This window comes from Puma concolor, chromosome C1 (assembly GCF_028749965.1).
Source record: "Puma concolor isolate L17-30 chromosome C1, mPumCon1.1.hap2, whole genome shotgun sequence".
In the NCBI taxonomy this organism is placed as follows: domain Eukaryota; kingdom Metazoa; phylum Chordata; class Mammalia; order Carnivora; family Felidae; genus Puma; species Puma concolor.
The window spans coordinates 13,410,824-13,420,629 of record NC_141674.1 but is presented as its reverse complement, the minus strand read 5'-3'; the positions used below and the strand labels follow the sequence as shown (position 1 = coordinate 13,420,629).

Here is a 9,806-nt window from a genome sequence, read left to right as displayed (position 1 = left end):
AGGGCCTTCTGAGTATCTTTAATAAGTGCTTTTAAATATTATTTTTTCTCATAATTTCAGGGCTGGGTTTCGAGCATGCTGTTCTTTGAATGGGAATGTGACACGGGAGACAGGGGATGGCAGGCCCCGATCCTGCATGCGTGTCGCTGGCTGTGGGGACATCAGCACGGAGCCCTCGATGTTCTCCTGCTCTTTTCTGCTCAGCAGCCAGAGCCATGTATTCAAACGGGGCGCCTGGGTGGCTCAGTCGGTTAAGTGGCCGACTTCGGCTCAGGTCATGATCTCAGGGTCCATGAGTTCGAGCCCCGCGTCAGGCTCTGTGCTGACAGTTCGGATTCTGTTTCTCCCTCTCTCTCTGCCCCTCCCCCACTTGTGTGTGTGTGTGCATTGTCTCTCTCATTCTCTCTCTCTCTCTCTCTCTCTTTCTCAAAAATAAATAAATAAACACTAAGGGACTCGGGCTGGCCACTGAAAGCAGGGCCTTCCTCGGCTGCGGTTAGTGGCCTCAGTGTGGCTCCAGGGACCAATCGGAGGCAATGAGATGGGAGGGGACTGGTCCGTGCAGAGAGGCCACTCTCTTTCCGGCTGGTACTTAAGACCCAGAGCTGAAGGCTAGAGCATCAGGCCACCACATGGAGCCAGAGGATGACTGACCCAAACATGGGCAAACACAGCTCAGAGGTGTCATGGGTTCAAATGTGTCCCTCCCCCGTTCCTCAGTTGAAGCCCTAAGTCCCAGAACCTCAGAATCTGACCTCATTTGGAAGCAGGGTTGTTGCAGATGTAATTACCTGAGGTCGTCCTACAGTAGGGGTGGATCCTTAATCCCATATGACTGGGGTCTTTATAAAAAAGGCACATTGTGGGGCGCCTGGGTGGCGCAGTCGGTTAAGCGTCCGACTTCAGCCAGGTCACGATCTTGCGGTCCGTGGGTTCGAGCCCCGCGTCAGGCTCTGGGCTGATGGCTCAGAGCCTGGAGCCTGTTTCCGATTCTGTGTCTCCCTCTCTCTCTGCCCCTCCCCCGCTCATGCTCTGTCTCTCTCTGTCCCAAAAATAAAAAATAAAAAGTTGAAAAAAAAAAATTTAAAAAAAAAAAAAAAAAATATAAAAAAAAAAAAAAAAAAAAAAAGGCACATTGTGAGGGGCTCAGGTGGTAGATTGTGTGACTCCTGATCTTGGGGTTGTGAGTTCGACTCCCACATTGGGTGTAGAGATTACTTAAAAATAAAAAAAATCTTTAACAGAAAGGGGGCGTTGGGAGATAGGGACACGCAGAGGGAAGATCCATGAAGACACGGGGAAATGTCCCTCTGCGAGCCAAGGGGAGGGGCCTGGACCAGATTCTCCCTCATGGCCTCGGAAGGAGCTGACCTCACCAGCACGTTGATCTGGGACTTCCAGTCCCCAGAATAGCCAAACAACACATTTCTGGTGTTTTAAGCTCCCCCCGACCCCAGCCTGGGGTACTTTGTTATAGCAGCCTGAGCAAACCCATACAAGACCCCTTTTGAATGTATTAGTAACGAGAACCGATATATCCTTTTTCTTTTCTTTCTTCTTTTCCTTAAGCCAGTTTGTGTTTTCAGCCTTTCGTCGTATACGAGGGCGAGGGACTTACTTCCACACCACTGTTCTGCTTAAAATCTTTTCATGGATCACGTTTCAGTTATCTGTTCGTATATAACAAACCACTATAAGCTGAGTGGCATAAAACAAAACAATCATTTGATTTGCTCACAAGATGCTCCTGAGGCAGGTTGTGCAGGGGACCGGAGGGGGGCGGTGGCTCGTCTGTGCTCAGCAGGGCATCAGCAGGTGGCTCAGCTGGGGACCAAGAATCCACTTTCAGGATCTGGCTGGAAGGCCCTGGATTCTTTGCGTTTGAGCCTCTCCTCAGGCTGCTTCTGTCTCACTGGGATCCAGGAGCAGGTGTCCCCAGAAAGCATGGTGAGTGCATGGAACCTCTGTGATCGACTGTGAAATCACTCAGCATCACTTACATTGTACTCTGTTCATCAAGGCTGTCACAAAGGTCCGCCCAGATTCCAGGGAAGGGGGCACACACCCCCACTGCTCTGTGGGAGGAGCGTCAAAGTCACCTGGCGAGAAGGGCATGAGGGATGGGAGGGATTTTTGCATCCTTGTCTGGAAAACGTGATCCGCCCCAGGCAGCATATCCCTGTGATCCCACTGAAAGTCAAGAAAAGGCAAAAGTAATTGACAGTGACGGAAGTCGGAGTAGTGTTACCTCTTTGGGAAGGTAGCGTTGACCGGAAAGGGACACATGGGAACCTTCCGGATGCTGGAAATGACCTGTGCCTGGATATGAGTGGACCTTACGTGGATGTGGCTCAGTGAGCAGCTTATTCAGTGTTCCCTTAAGGCGTGTGCATTTTATACTTCAATGAAAGACATTTTTAAAGGCTGTGACACAGGATCGGACGTCATGAACGCAGAGGGAAGAGGTCCTTGGCTGGCTCCCACTTGTCCAGGTAGCTCGGCTGGCACGTGAGGCCCCTCCAGACCCAGCCCCCATTGTCTTTTCCAGTTCCTGCAGATGCATGAATGTCTCCAGCTGCGTGGAAGATGGTGGGAGAGTGTTCCAGAAGGAGGAAACAGCAAGTGCAAAGGCCCTGAGTGAGGAGAGGGTGGGGGGCCAGCGTGGGGGCAGGAGTGAGGGGAGATGAGGCAGGGGCGCTGGGCAGGGCTCATGGAAAGGCTTCAGGCAGGGGTTTCCCTTTTTGGAAGTGCAGAATCCCAGAGCTGCCGGATCCTGGGAGTGGCCTGGGGCAAGTGCCTGTTTCCTCATCTGTGAAACGGATCTCTAGAGTCCTGGCCTCCCACGGGTGCCGATAAGAGTCTGGGACATAATGCTCATGAAACTAGTGGCCCGGGAGAACCTGGCTGGTCGTGGGGGCTGCTCAGCACAGCTTCCCTCCCGGCCCGAGCTCTGGCAGGCGGCCCCTTCAGGACCACACTCACCACCCCACCCCCCCACCCCCCCACCCCCCCAGCCAGACCTCTGGAGCCTGTTGGGTAGGAGATGGATGAAACTATTAATCCGCACAGTCTAAAGGTTAATTCAAAGGGCAGCCGTGGCTGGAGATGATGCCCTCCACCTGGCTCCAGCTCAGAGATCAGGAAGGGAGTGGGGTGAGGGGGTGGGGGAGGCTCTTCATCCATGTAAATTCTGAGTGGCCATCGCATAGGTGCTCTCTGTGGCCCCCTTGTCGTCCCTAGCCCGGTCTTCTGTGACTTCATTCCTGTCCTGTCTGTGTCGCCAGCTCACTGCATGGCCTTGGGCAGGTTTCTCCCCTCCTTAAACCTCTGTTTTCCCATCTGTGTATTGGAGCCATGGGGCCAAGTGATCCCTAGGAGCCCTTCTGGCTCAGAATTTCCAAGGCTGTGTCTCTACCAGGCTCAGCTGCCAGGTTTTCCTGTCCCCCATCCCATCATCTTGCTCTGCCTGATCTCCGGGTTTCTGCATGGGCTCCAGGTGGGTCACAGGGACCACCTCCCCTATCAACCCTCATCTGGCCTTTCCCGCAAGAGGCTGCAGGAAAGTAGGAGAAATACTGCCCCAGTTTACCCTAAACTCATCCAGGCTGCCCCTCCATCCTGTGGCTCCTAGCGACTGTGGTCTTTGTCTACATGAAATACATCTATGCTGGAAACATCTGGCCAGCTTGTCTCTCTCTTTGGCTTCCACCAGAACCGAGGGATTTCCAGAGCTCGGTCTCTGCCATCAGGCTGACAGGTCCCCTGGGGCCAGGGCTGAGTTTCTCCCTTTCAATAGGTTCCTATTCAAGACCCATTAGACTCAGGGGCCTGGCTGAATCCAGCGTCCAGAACGTTCTGCCTCAGCCAGTATTTTTTCTTTTTAATTGTTGAACTCGTGGTCAACCCTTAAAAATCAGGTGATTTCACATGAAAAAAAAAAAAAAACAAAAAACTAGACTTTCATCTTTAAACAAATGGTAAGAGCTGGCTGTGCTAGGCTTGCGTTTTCCTCAGCAGCGATTGATGGGAGCTGATAGGCGGGCAGGACGCTGCCCAGTTCGCCCTGACCTCGCCTGGCCCCGCTCAGTCCTGTTACCTGTCCCGTCCTGGAGGTGTTGGCTATCCCGGCTTTGGGGCCTGAGGCTGGGTAGTGGGTTTCTGTAGCTGTCAGCTCCGCCACGGCGGGAGAGCAGTTTCAGAGAGAGAGGTAGGAACGAAGCCTCCTCTCCCCGTCTCTGCCTCATTAGGATCCAAACAGGCTGGATCAATGCTTTTCAAAAGCAGATACATAGTGCCTGTTTCCTGCATCAGGAACACTCTGTACCGACAGAGAACGATTCTCTAATCAAGACCTTGCTTTTGGGAAAAGTACATGGAGAAGGAATGGGGCGGGGGTGGGGGGGTGGGGGGAGCATCTCCATTCAGTAATTATTGACGGGGGGGCCTACTGTGCTGGGCACTGAGCCAGGTGCTGGGGGTACAGCAGTGAGAAAACCTGCTTGTCATCTGATGCAGCTTATCGTGAGGCCAACTCTCTCACTTTCTCTGACGAGGCAGAAAAGGCCCAGAGAGGGCAAACAGAGTACCTGAGATCACACAGCAGAGGTGGAAGGAAAACCTATGCCGCTTCTTCCCTCGCCCAGCCACACGATAAAGCCCCAGGCACTCTGGCCTCCTCGCTCTCCTCTTCGTCCCCTCTCCACGTTCTGGGCCTTCAACTTTGCTTTCAGCTGATGGCCAGGAGCTGGGGCTCACCCCGGCGGGGTTGGGGTCTGCTTGGAGCAGAGGATTGGCCCTTCTCTGGCTGTGTTCCATGATGCCCTGCCTACCTCTTGAGGATGATTCCAATACTGGTTACAGAGTCTGGCAGCATTCCACACCCAGTCACCCCCACCGGAACATTCTACGGCATGTAGGCATGTAGGCCACTGACGGCTCTTTTGCAGGGTCAGGCTTGGAGCAGAGCCCTGGGCCATCAGTACCCACCTGCCCGTTCTGCATATTCTAGCGGCCTCTGTGGCTGAGGCAGGCTTGGTTTTCATCTGCAGCCACAGACCCTTGTCCTGAAAAATTCCGCTCTTCACCTGGTTGCTCTGCAGGTATGCAAGGACCAGCCGGCTTTCCTGCACACAGCCTGCACCCTTCCGTCCAGAGACTGCTCCCGGGAAGAACCCAGCCACTTGGGCTGAGTTGGAGCCTCCAGACACTTTGCAAATAACCAGCAGTGAAACTCAACCAACCCTCCCCCGAAGCCTTTGAATTCAAACCCCTGGGCATATTGAATCCAGCCAGCCAGATTTTGGCCACAACAGCAGCTGGGTTTGAGACAAACTGACTGTAATTGGCTCAGAAACAGTGGCTTGCCTAAATAAAGTAATACGTTATGACAGCTATTGTTTATGGAGCGCGTGTTAAGTGCCAGGCTGCGTTGCAGCCTTGCAAGGTGGACATCAATCCCCATTTTACTGGGGATGAAGCAGCCCAGAGAGGTCAGCTCACCTGTCCAAGGTCACACAGCTGGCCCAATGGAGAGCCCAGATTTGATCCCAGTTCTCTTTGATGGCGACTTCCCCACGCTGCCCCTGCTGTCCCCTCGGTAGGTGCTCAGGGCGCCAGGGTGAGGCTACGCATGCCAGGATCACCTGTCGTTTTTCCACGCCGGCTTCCTTCCCTGTGTCTCCCCACAGCCTGAAATGTCCCCAGCACAATGAGGGGCGTTAACCTATACTTGCTTCAGGGCAAGAGGGTCAGAAGGACAGCAGGACTGTCTCTGATTCAGGCTTTGATGTGCTTCAACAGAGAGGTAGGTGAGCGGCTTTCCCTTCGCAGTTTTGATCCAAAGCCCCAAGGCATAGTCCTGGAGGAAATGTCCCAGTTCAGAAGGTCCTTTAGCCAAGGAAGGAAAGGATTAAAGATTAACAATGATAGGGGCACCTGGGTGGCTCAGTCGGTTAAGCATCTGACTTCCGCTCACGACATGATCTCGCAGTTCGTGGGTTCGAGCCCCGCGTCGGGCTCTGTGCTGACTGCTCAGAGCCTGGGGTCTGCTTCCGATTCTGTGTCTCCCTCTCTCCCTGCCCCTCCCCCACTCATGCTCTGTCTCTGTCTCTCTCAAAAATAAATAAACATTAGACTTTTTTTTGGAAAGTTAATGATGATTACCCCACTAACGGGTGTGGACAGAGCATCTGCCGTATGTCAGGGATCTCACGCCTACCGTTGGTGTGGCACGGCAGGTGAGCCCAAAGCCTCTGAGTCCTGACTGCCTGGGTTCAAACCCCGACTTTGCTGCTTGCCAGCTGTGTGCCTTGGACAAATCACTTCACCTCCTAGGGCCTCAGCTTCTGCCTCTGTAAAGTGGGCAGAATAATGGTACCTCCTTCGCAGCATTATTGCAGAAAGAAGTAAGAGAATATAGAAAGTTCGTGCACAGAGCTTGCACGTGGCAGTGCCCTAAAACTGGCAGATGTCATTTTTGTATGTGTTTTAAAGTTCTCACGGGGCACCTGGGTGGCTCAGTCGGTCGAGTGTCGAACTTCGGCTCAGGCCATGATCTCGCGGTTCGTGGGTTCGAGCCCCGCCTCGGGGCCTGTGCTGACAGCTCAGAGCCTGGAGCCTGCTTCGGATTCTGTGTCTCCCTCTCTCTCTGCCCCTCCCCTGCTCATGCTCTGTCTCTCAACAGTAAATAAATGTTAAAAAAAATTGTTTTTAATTCTCACGAGAACCCTGAGGAGCAGGGTTCATTACCCCCCTTTTATTAATAAGTAAACTGGGGTTAAGAGAAGTTCAGTAGCTTGACTATAGTCACACAGCTGGGAAGTCATAGGGCTGGAGTTTGAATCTGTATTTGCTCCTTGACATCAGCGACTAAGCTCAGAATCCCGACCGCTGGTTTCTATAAAGGGCAGAGCAGCAAACTCTCCTCCCGCGGCTGGATCCACCCAGAGGCGGATTTCTTTGGCCGGCAGGTTTTCTTTCCTTTTCTTTTTTAGTTGATTTTTTAACACCTGGAGGCTAAATGTACAGAAGAGAAGTCCAGGCCCAGAGGAGGAGTGGACCTGCCCGAGGACACTGGCGGGACTGAAAGCCACGGCCCCTTCCAGTGACAAACGCGTTCTCCGTCGTGCAGAAAGGCTCCCTTCCGTACCTCCCCCGGGGGAGTTCGCTGGAGCAGATGGGTGAGGAGGGAACCGATGATGGATTCTCTCTGGGGATGAGCGCTGGTCACTGCTCTGTTGATTGATGGCTGAGGAAGGTCAATTCCACAGCCAGACTCAGCACGGCGCCGGGGCTGGGACATCTGTCAGCTGGTGCCACATCACCTTCAGACCAGGAGGCATGGGGTAGGGGTCAGGATCAGAAGAGGTGATTCTTCCCCCATGCAAGAGTCTGTTTCTGCAGGCAACGTTCTCTGGAGACCCAGTGGGGCCACAGAGATACCCAGGGCTGTCCGGAAATGGGATGTGCTGGTGGGGCTGACACGGTCGGAGAGGCCCCTGGGAGGCCTTACCTTGGCTTGGCTCCGGCTGCCCCTCCAGCAGTCCCTTCAGCAGCCCTAGAGGCATGTCCCGGTGCCCTCATGTTTCTAGCAAGGAACAGAGGCTCAGAGACGGCAAGTCATTTGCCTGGGGTCACATAGCCTGTAAGTGAGCGTCTTGTTCCTGGAGCCTGGGTCTCTCTGTCTCCTCTCTGACTCTTTTTTTTTTTTTTTAATTTTTTTTTTCAACGTTTATTTATTTTTGGGACAGAGAGAGACAGAGCATGAATGGGGGAGGGGTAGAGAGAGAGGGAGACATAGAATCGGAAACAGGCTCCAGGCTCTGAGCCATCAGCCCAGAGCCTGACGCGGGGCTCGAACTCACAGACCGCGAGATCGTGACCTGGCTGAAGCCGGACGCTTAACCGACTGCGCCACCCAGGCGCCCCTCCTCTCTGACTCTTAATCTGGGGTACTTTCTAATGATTACACACGGACACACACACACACACACACACACACACACACGCTTTTATAACGTATCTATCAGATTAACCATATGAAATTGCCTTCTCTTGGTAAACCAAAAGCAATTGAATAACAGCGATTTCATAAGGTTTAGCTAAATATAAATTATAAATGCACATAAATATATATTTATGTTTATCTATTAAATAAACATAATTCATCTACCTTGCGTATGTAATCCTCTTATGTATGTGCATATAAATGCGTTTTATGTGGGCATATAAATATAAAGGTACTTATATATTTATATATGTGTATGTATCATTTATGCATATATAATGTATATGAAATCTATCAGAGATTATAAGCAGCTAGCCAAGTTGTTCTATACCATGCATTACAAGTAGTATGCTGGTAGGAGCTCTGGGCGGCTCAGTCCGTTAGGCATCCAGCTCTTGATTTCGGCTCTGGCCATAACCTCACGCTTCGTGAGATCAAGCCCCGTGTTGGGCTCTGAACTGACAGTGCAGAGCCTGCTTGAGATTCTATGTCTCCCTCTCTCTCTGCCCCTCCCTTGCTCGCTCTCTCTCTCTCTCAAAATAAATACATATTAAAAAACAAAACAAAAACAAATAGTGTGCTGCTAAACTAGCTCTCTGAAAAAAAAAATAACATCTGATACTTAGTGTGTATTTACATGGCGTAGATATCCCCCCTGATGCTGGTTTCAAGTAACCAGAAACACAGTTTCAAGTAATTGTGAACACAGAATTAGGGAGAAATGCACATAATTGGCTCCTTCTGGCTACAGTCAGCTGGCTCCACACTGCCACAGTGTTTATCCACCTGCCTGAAACTGTCTATCTCGAAAATATACTGATGTATGTGATATATAAATAAATATATTTGTAAGGGCATATAATCTATCCCTTCTCTCTGTTGGAGCTGTGATAGGTCTCTGATAAATATAATGTCTAGCTTCTCATTTGAAGTTCACCCATTTGCTCTCTGTCCCGTCTGTCTCCTCAAACCTAGGTCTGTCTTGTCCGCTGCTTCTCCCTTTCCGCCTATGTAGGGAGGGGTGGGGACGCTGGGCTCAGGGCCTGCCTCTTCTCCTCCGGGAGGGGCCGTGCACTTGACCTTACTACCAGAGGTTCCGAGCCCCTGCTTCTGGGTGAGGTCTGGTTGAGCAGACGGCACACAGTGCTGGCCCACTGAAGCTGATTTTGGCCTCTCTGGGCCTGTCCCAGGTGCACTCCGGGAGTCAACAAACAGGCCGTCCACACCCGGCTGGTGGGGTCCGCCATCTTCCTTCAGGCTTCCCTCACCTTCTCAGGTCAGCCCATCCTTGGATCATGGGGTCTCGGGGTCTCTCAGGGTCCAGCCTCTTGCCTTGGGAGAGGGCCATGGGGACAAGTCTCCTCTGCTCTCTGGGCCTCAGTGTGCTCATCCATAAAATGGCAGGCAGCTCTCAGACAATCAGAAAAGGCCCCCAATTGTTTAAAGTCTTGCGTTTTCTCTTAAAAAGTCATGCACAATTTGCCTTCCACTCTGTCATCAGTCCATGTTTGTGTCGCTATAATAATGTATCGGAGAAGTTATCAGTGAAATGACTTAGCACCTTTCCCCTAAATCATCAAGCAAAATGGAAGCTCCGGGAAGAAGTGTCATTTTTTTCTACTCTGGCTCCGTCAGAGGGTGGCCGCGGCCGGCAGTTCCGCGGGGACTACGGGAACCACACGGCCTGCCTCTCAACGCTGTGTCTCCTCAGACGAGGTATTTCTCTGCTGCGAGCCTCGGTTTCCCATCTGTGAAATGGGAGAATAGCAGTACCTCCCTCATGGGGCCGTGGTGGGGCCAG

General features: G+C 52.2%; 1 long non-coding RNA gene across 1 annotated transcript; it reads right to left on the bottom strand.

The window, feature by feature from the left end:
• Positions 1-1,633: 1,633 nt before the first annotated feature.
• LOC147577809 (uncharacterized) lies at positions 1,634-5,866 on the bottom strand. The gene is made up of 2 exons (XR_015254138.1): positions 5,500-5,866; positions 1,634-2,190 (listed from the first exon to the last, which is right to left on the bottom strand). It is a non-coding gene; the product is annotated as an uncharacterized LOC147577809 (long non-coding RNA).
• Between the last annotated feature and the right edge of the window lie 3,940 nt (positions 5,867-9,806).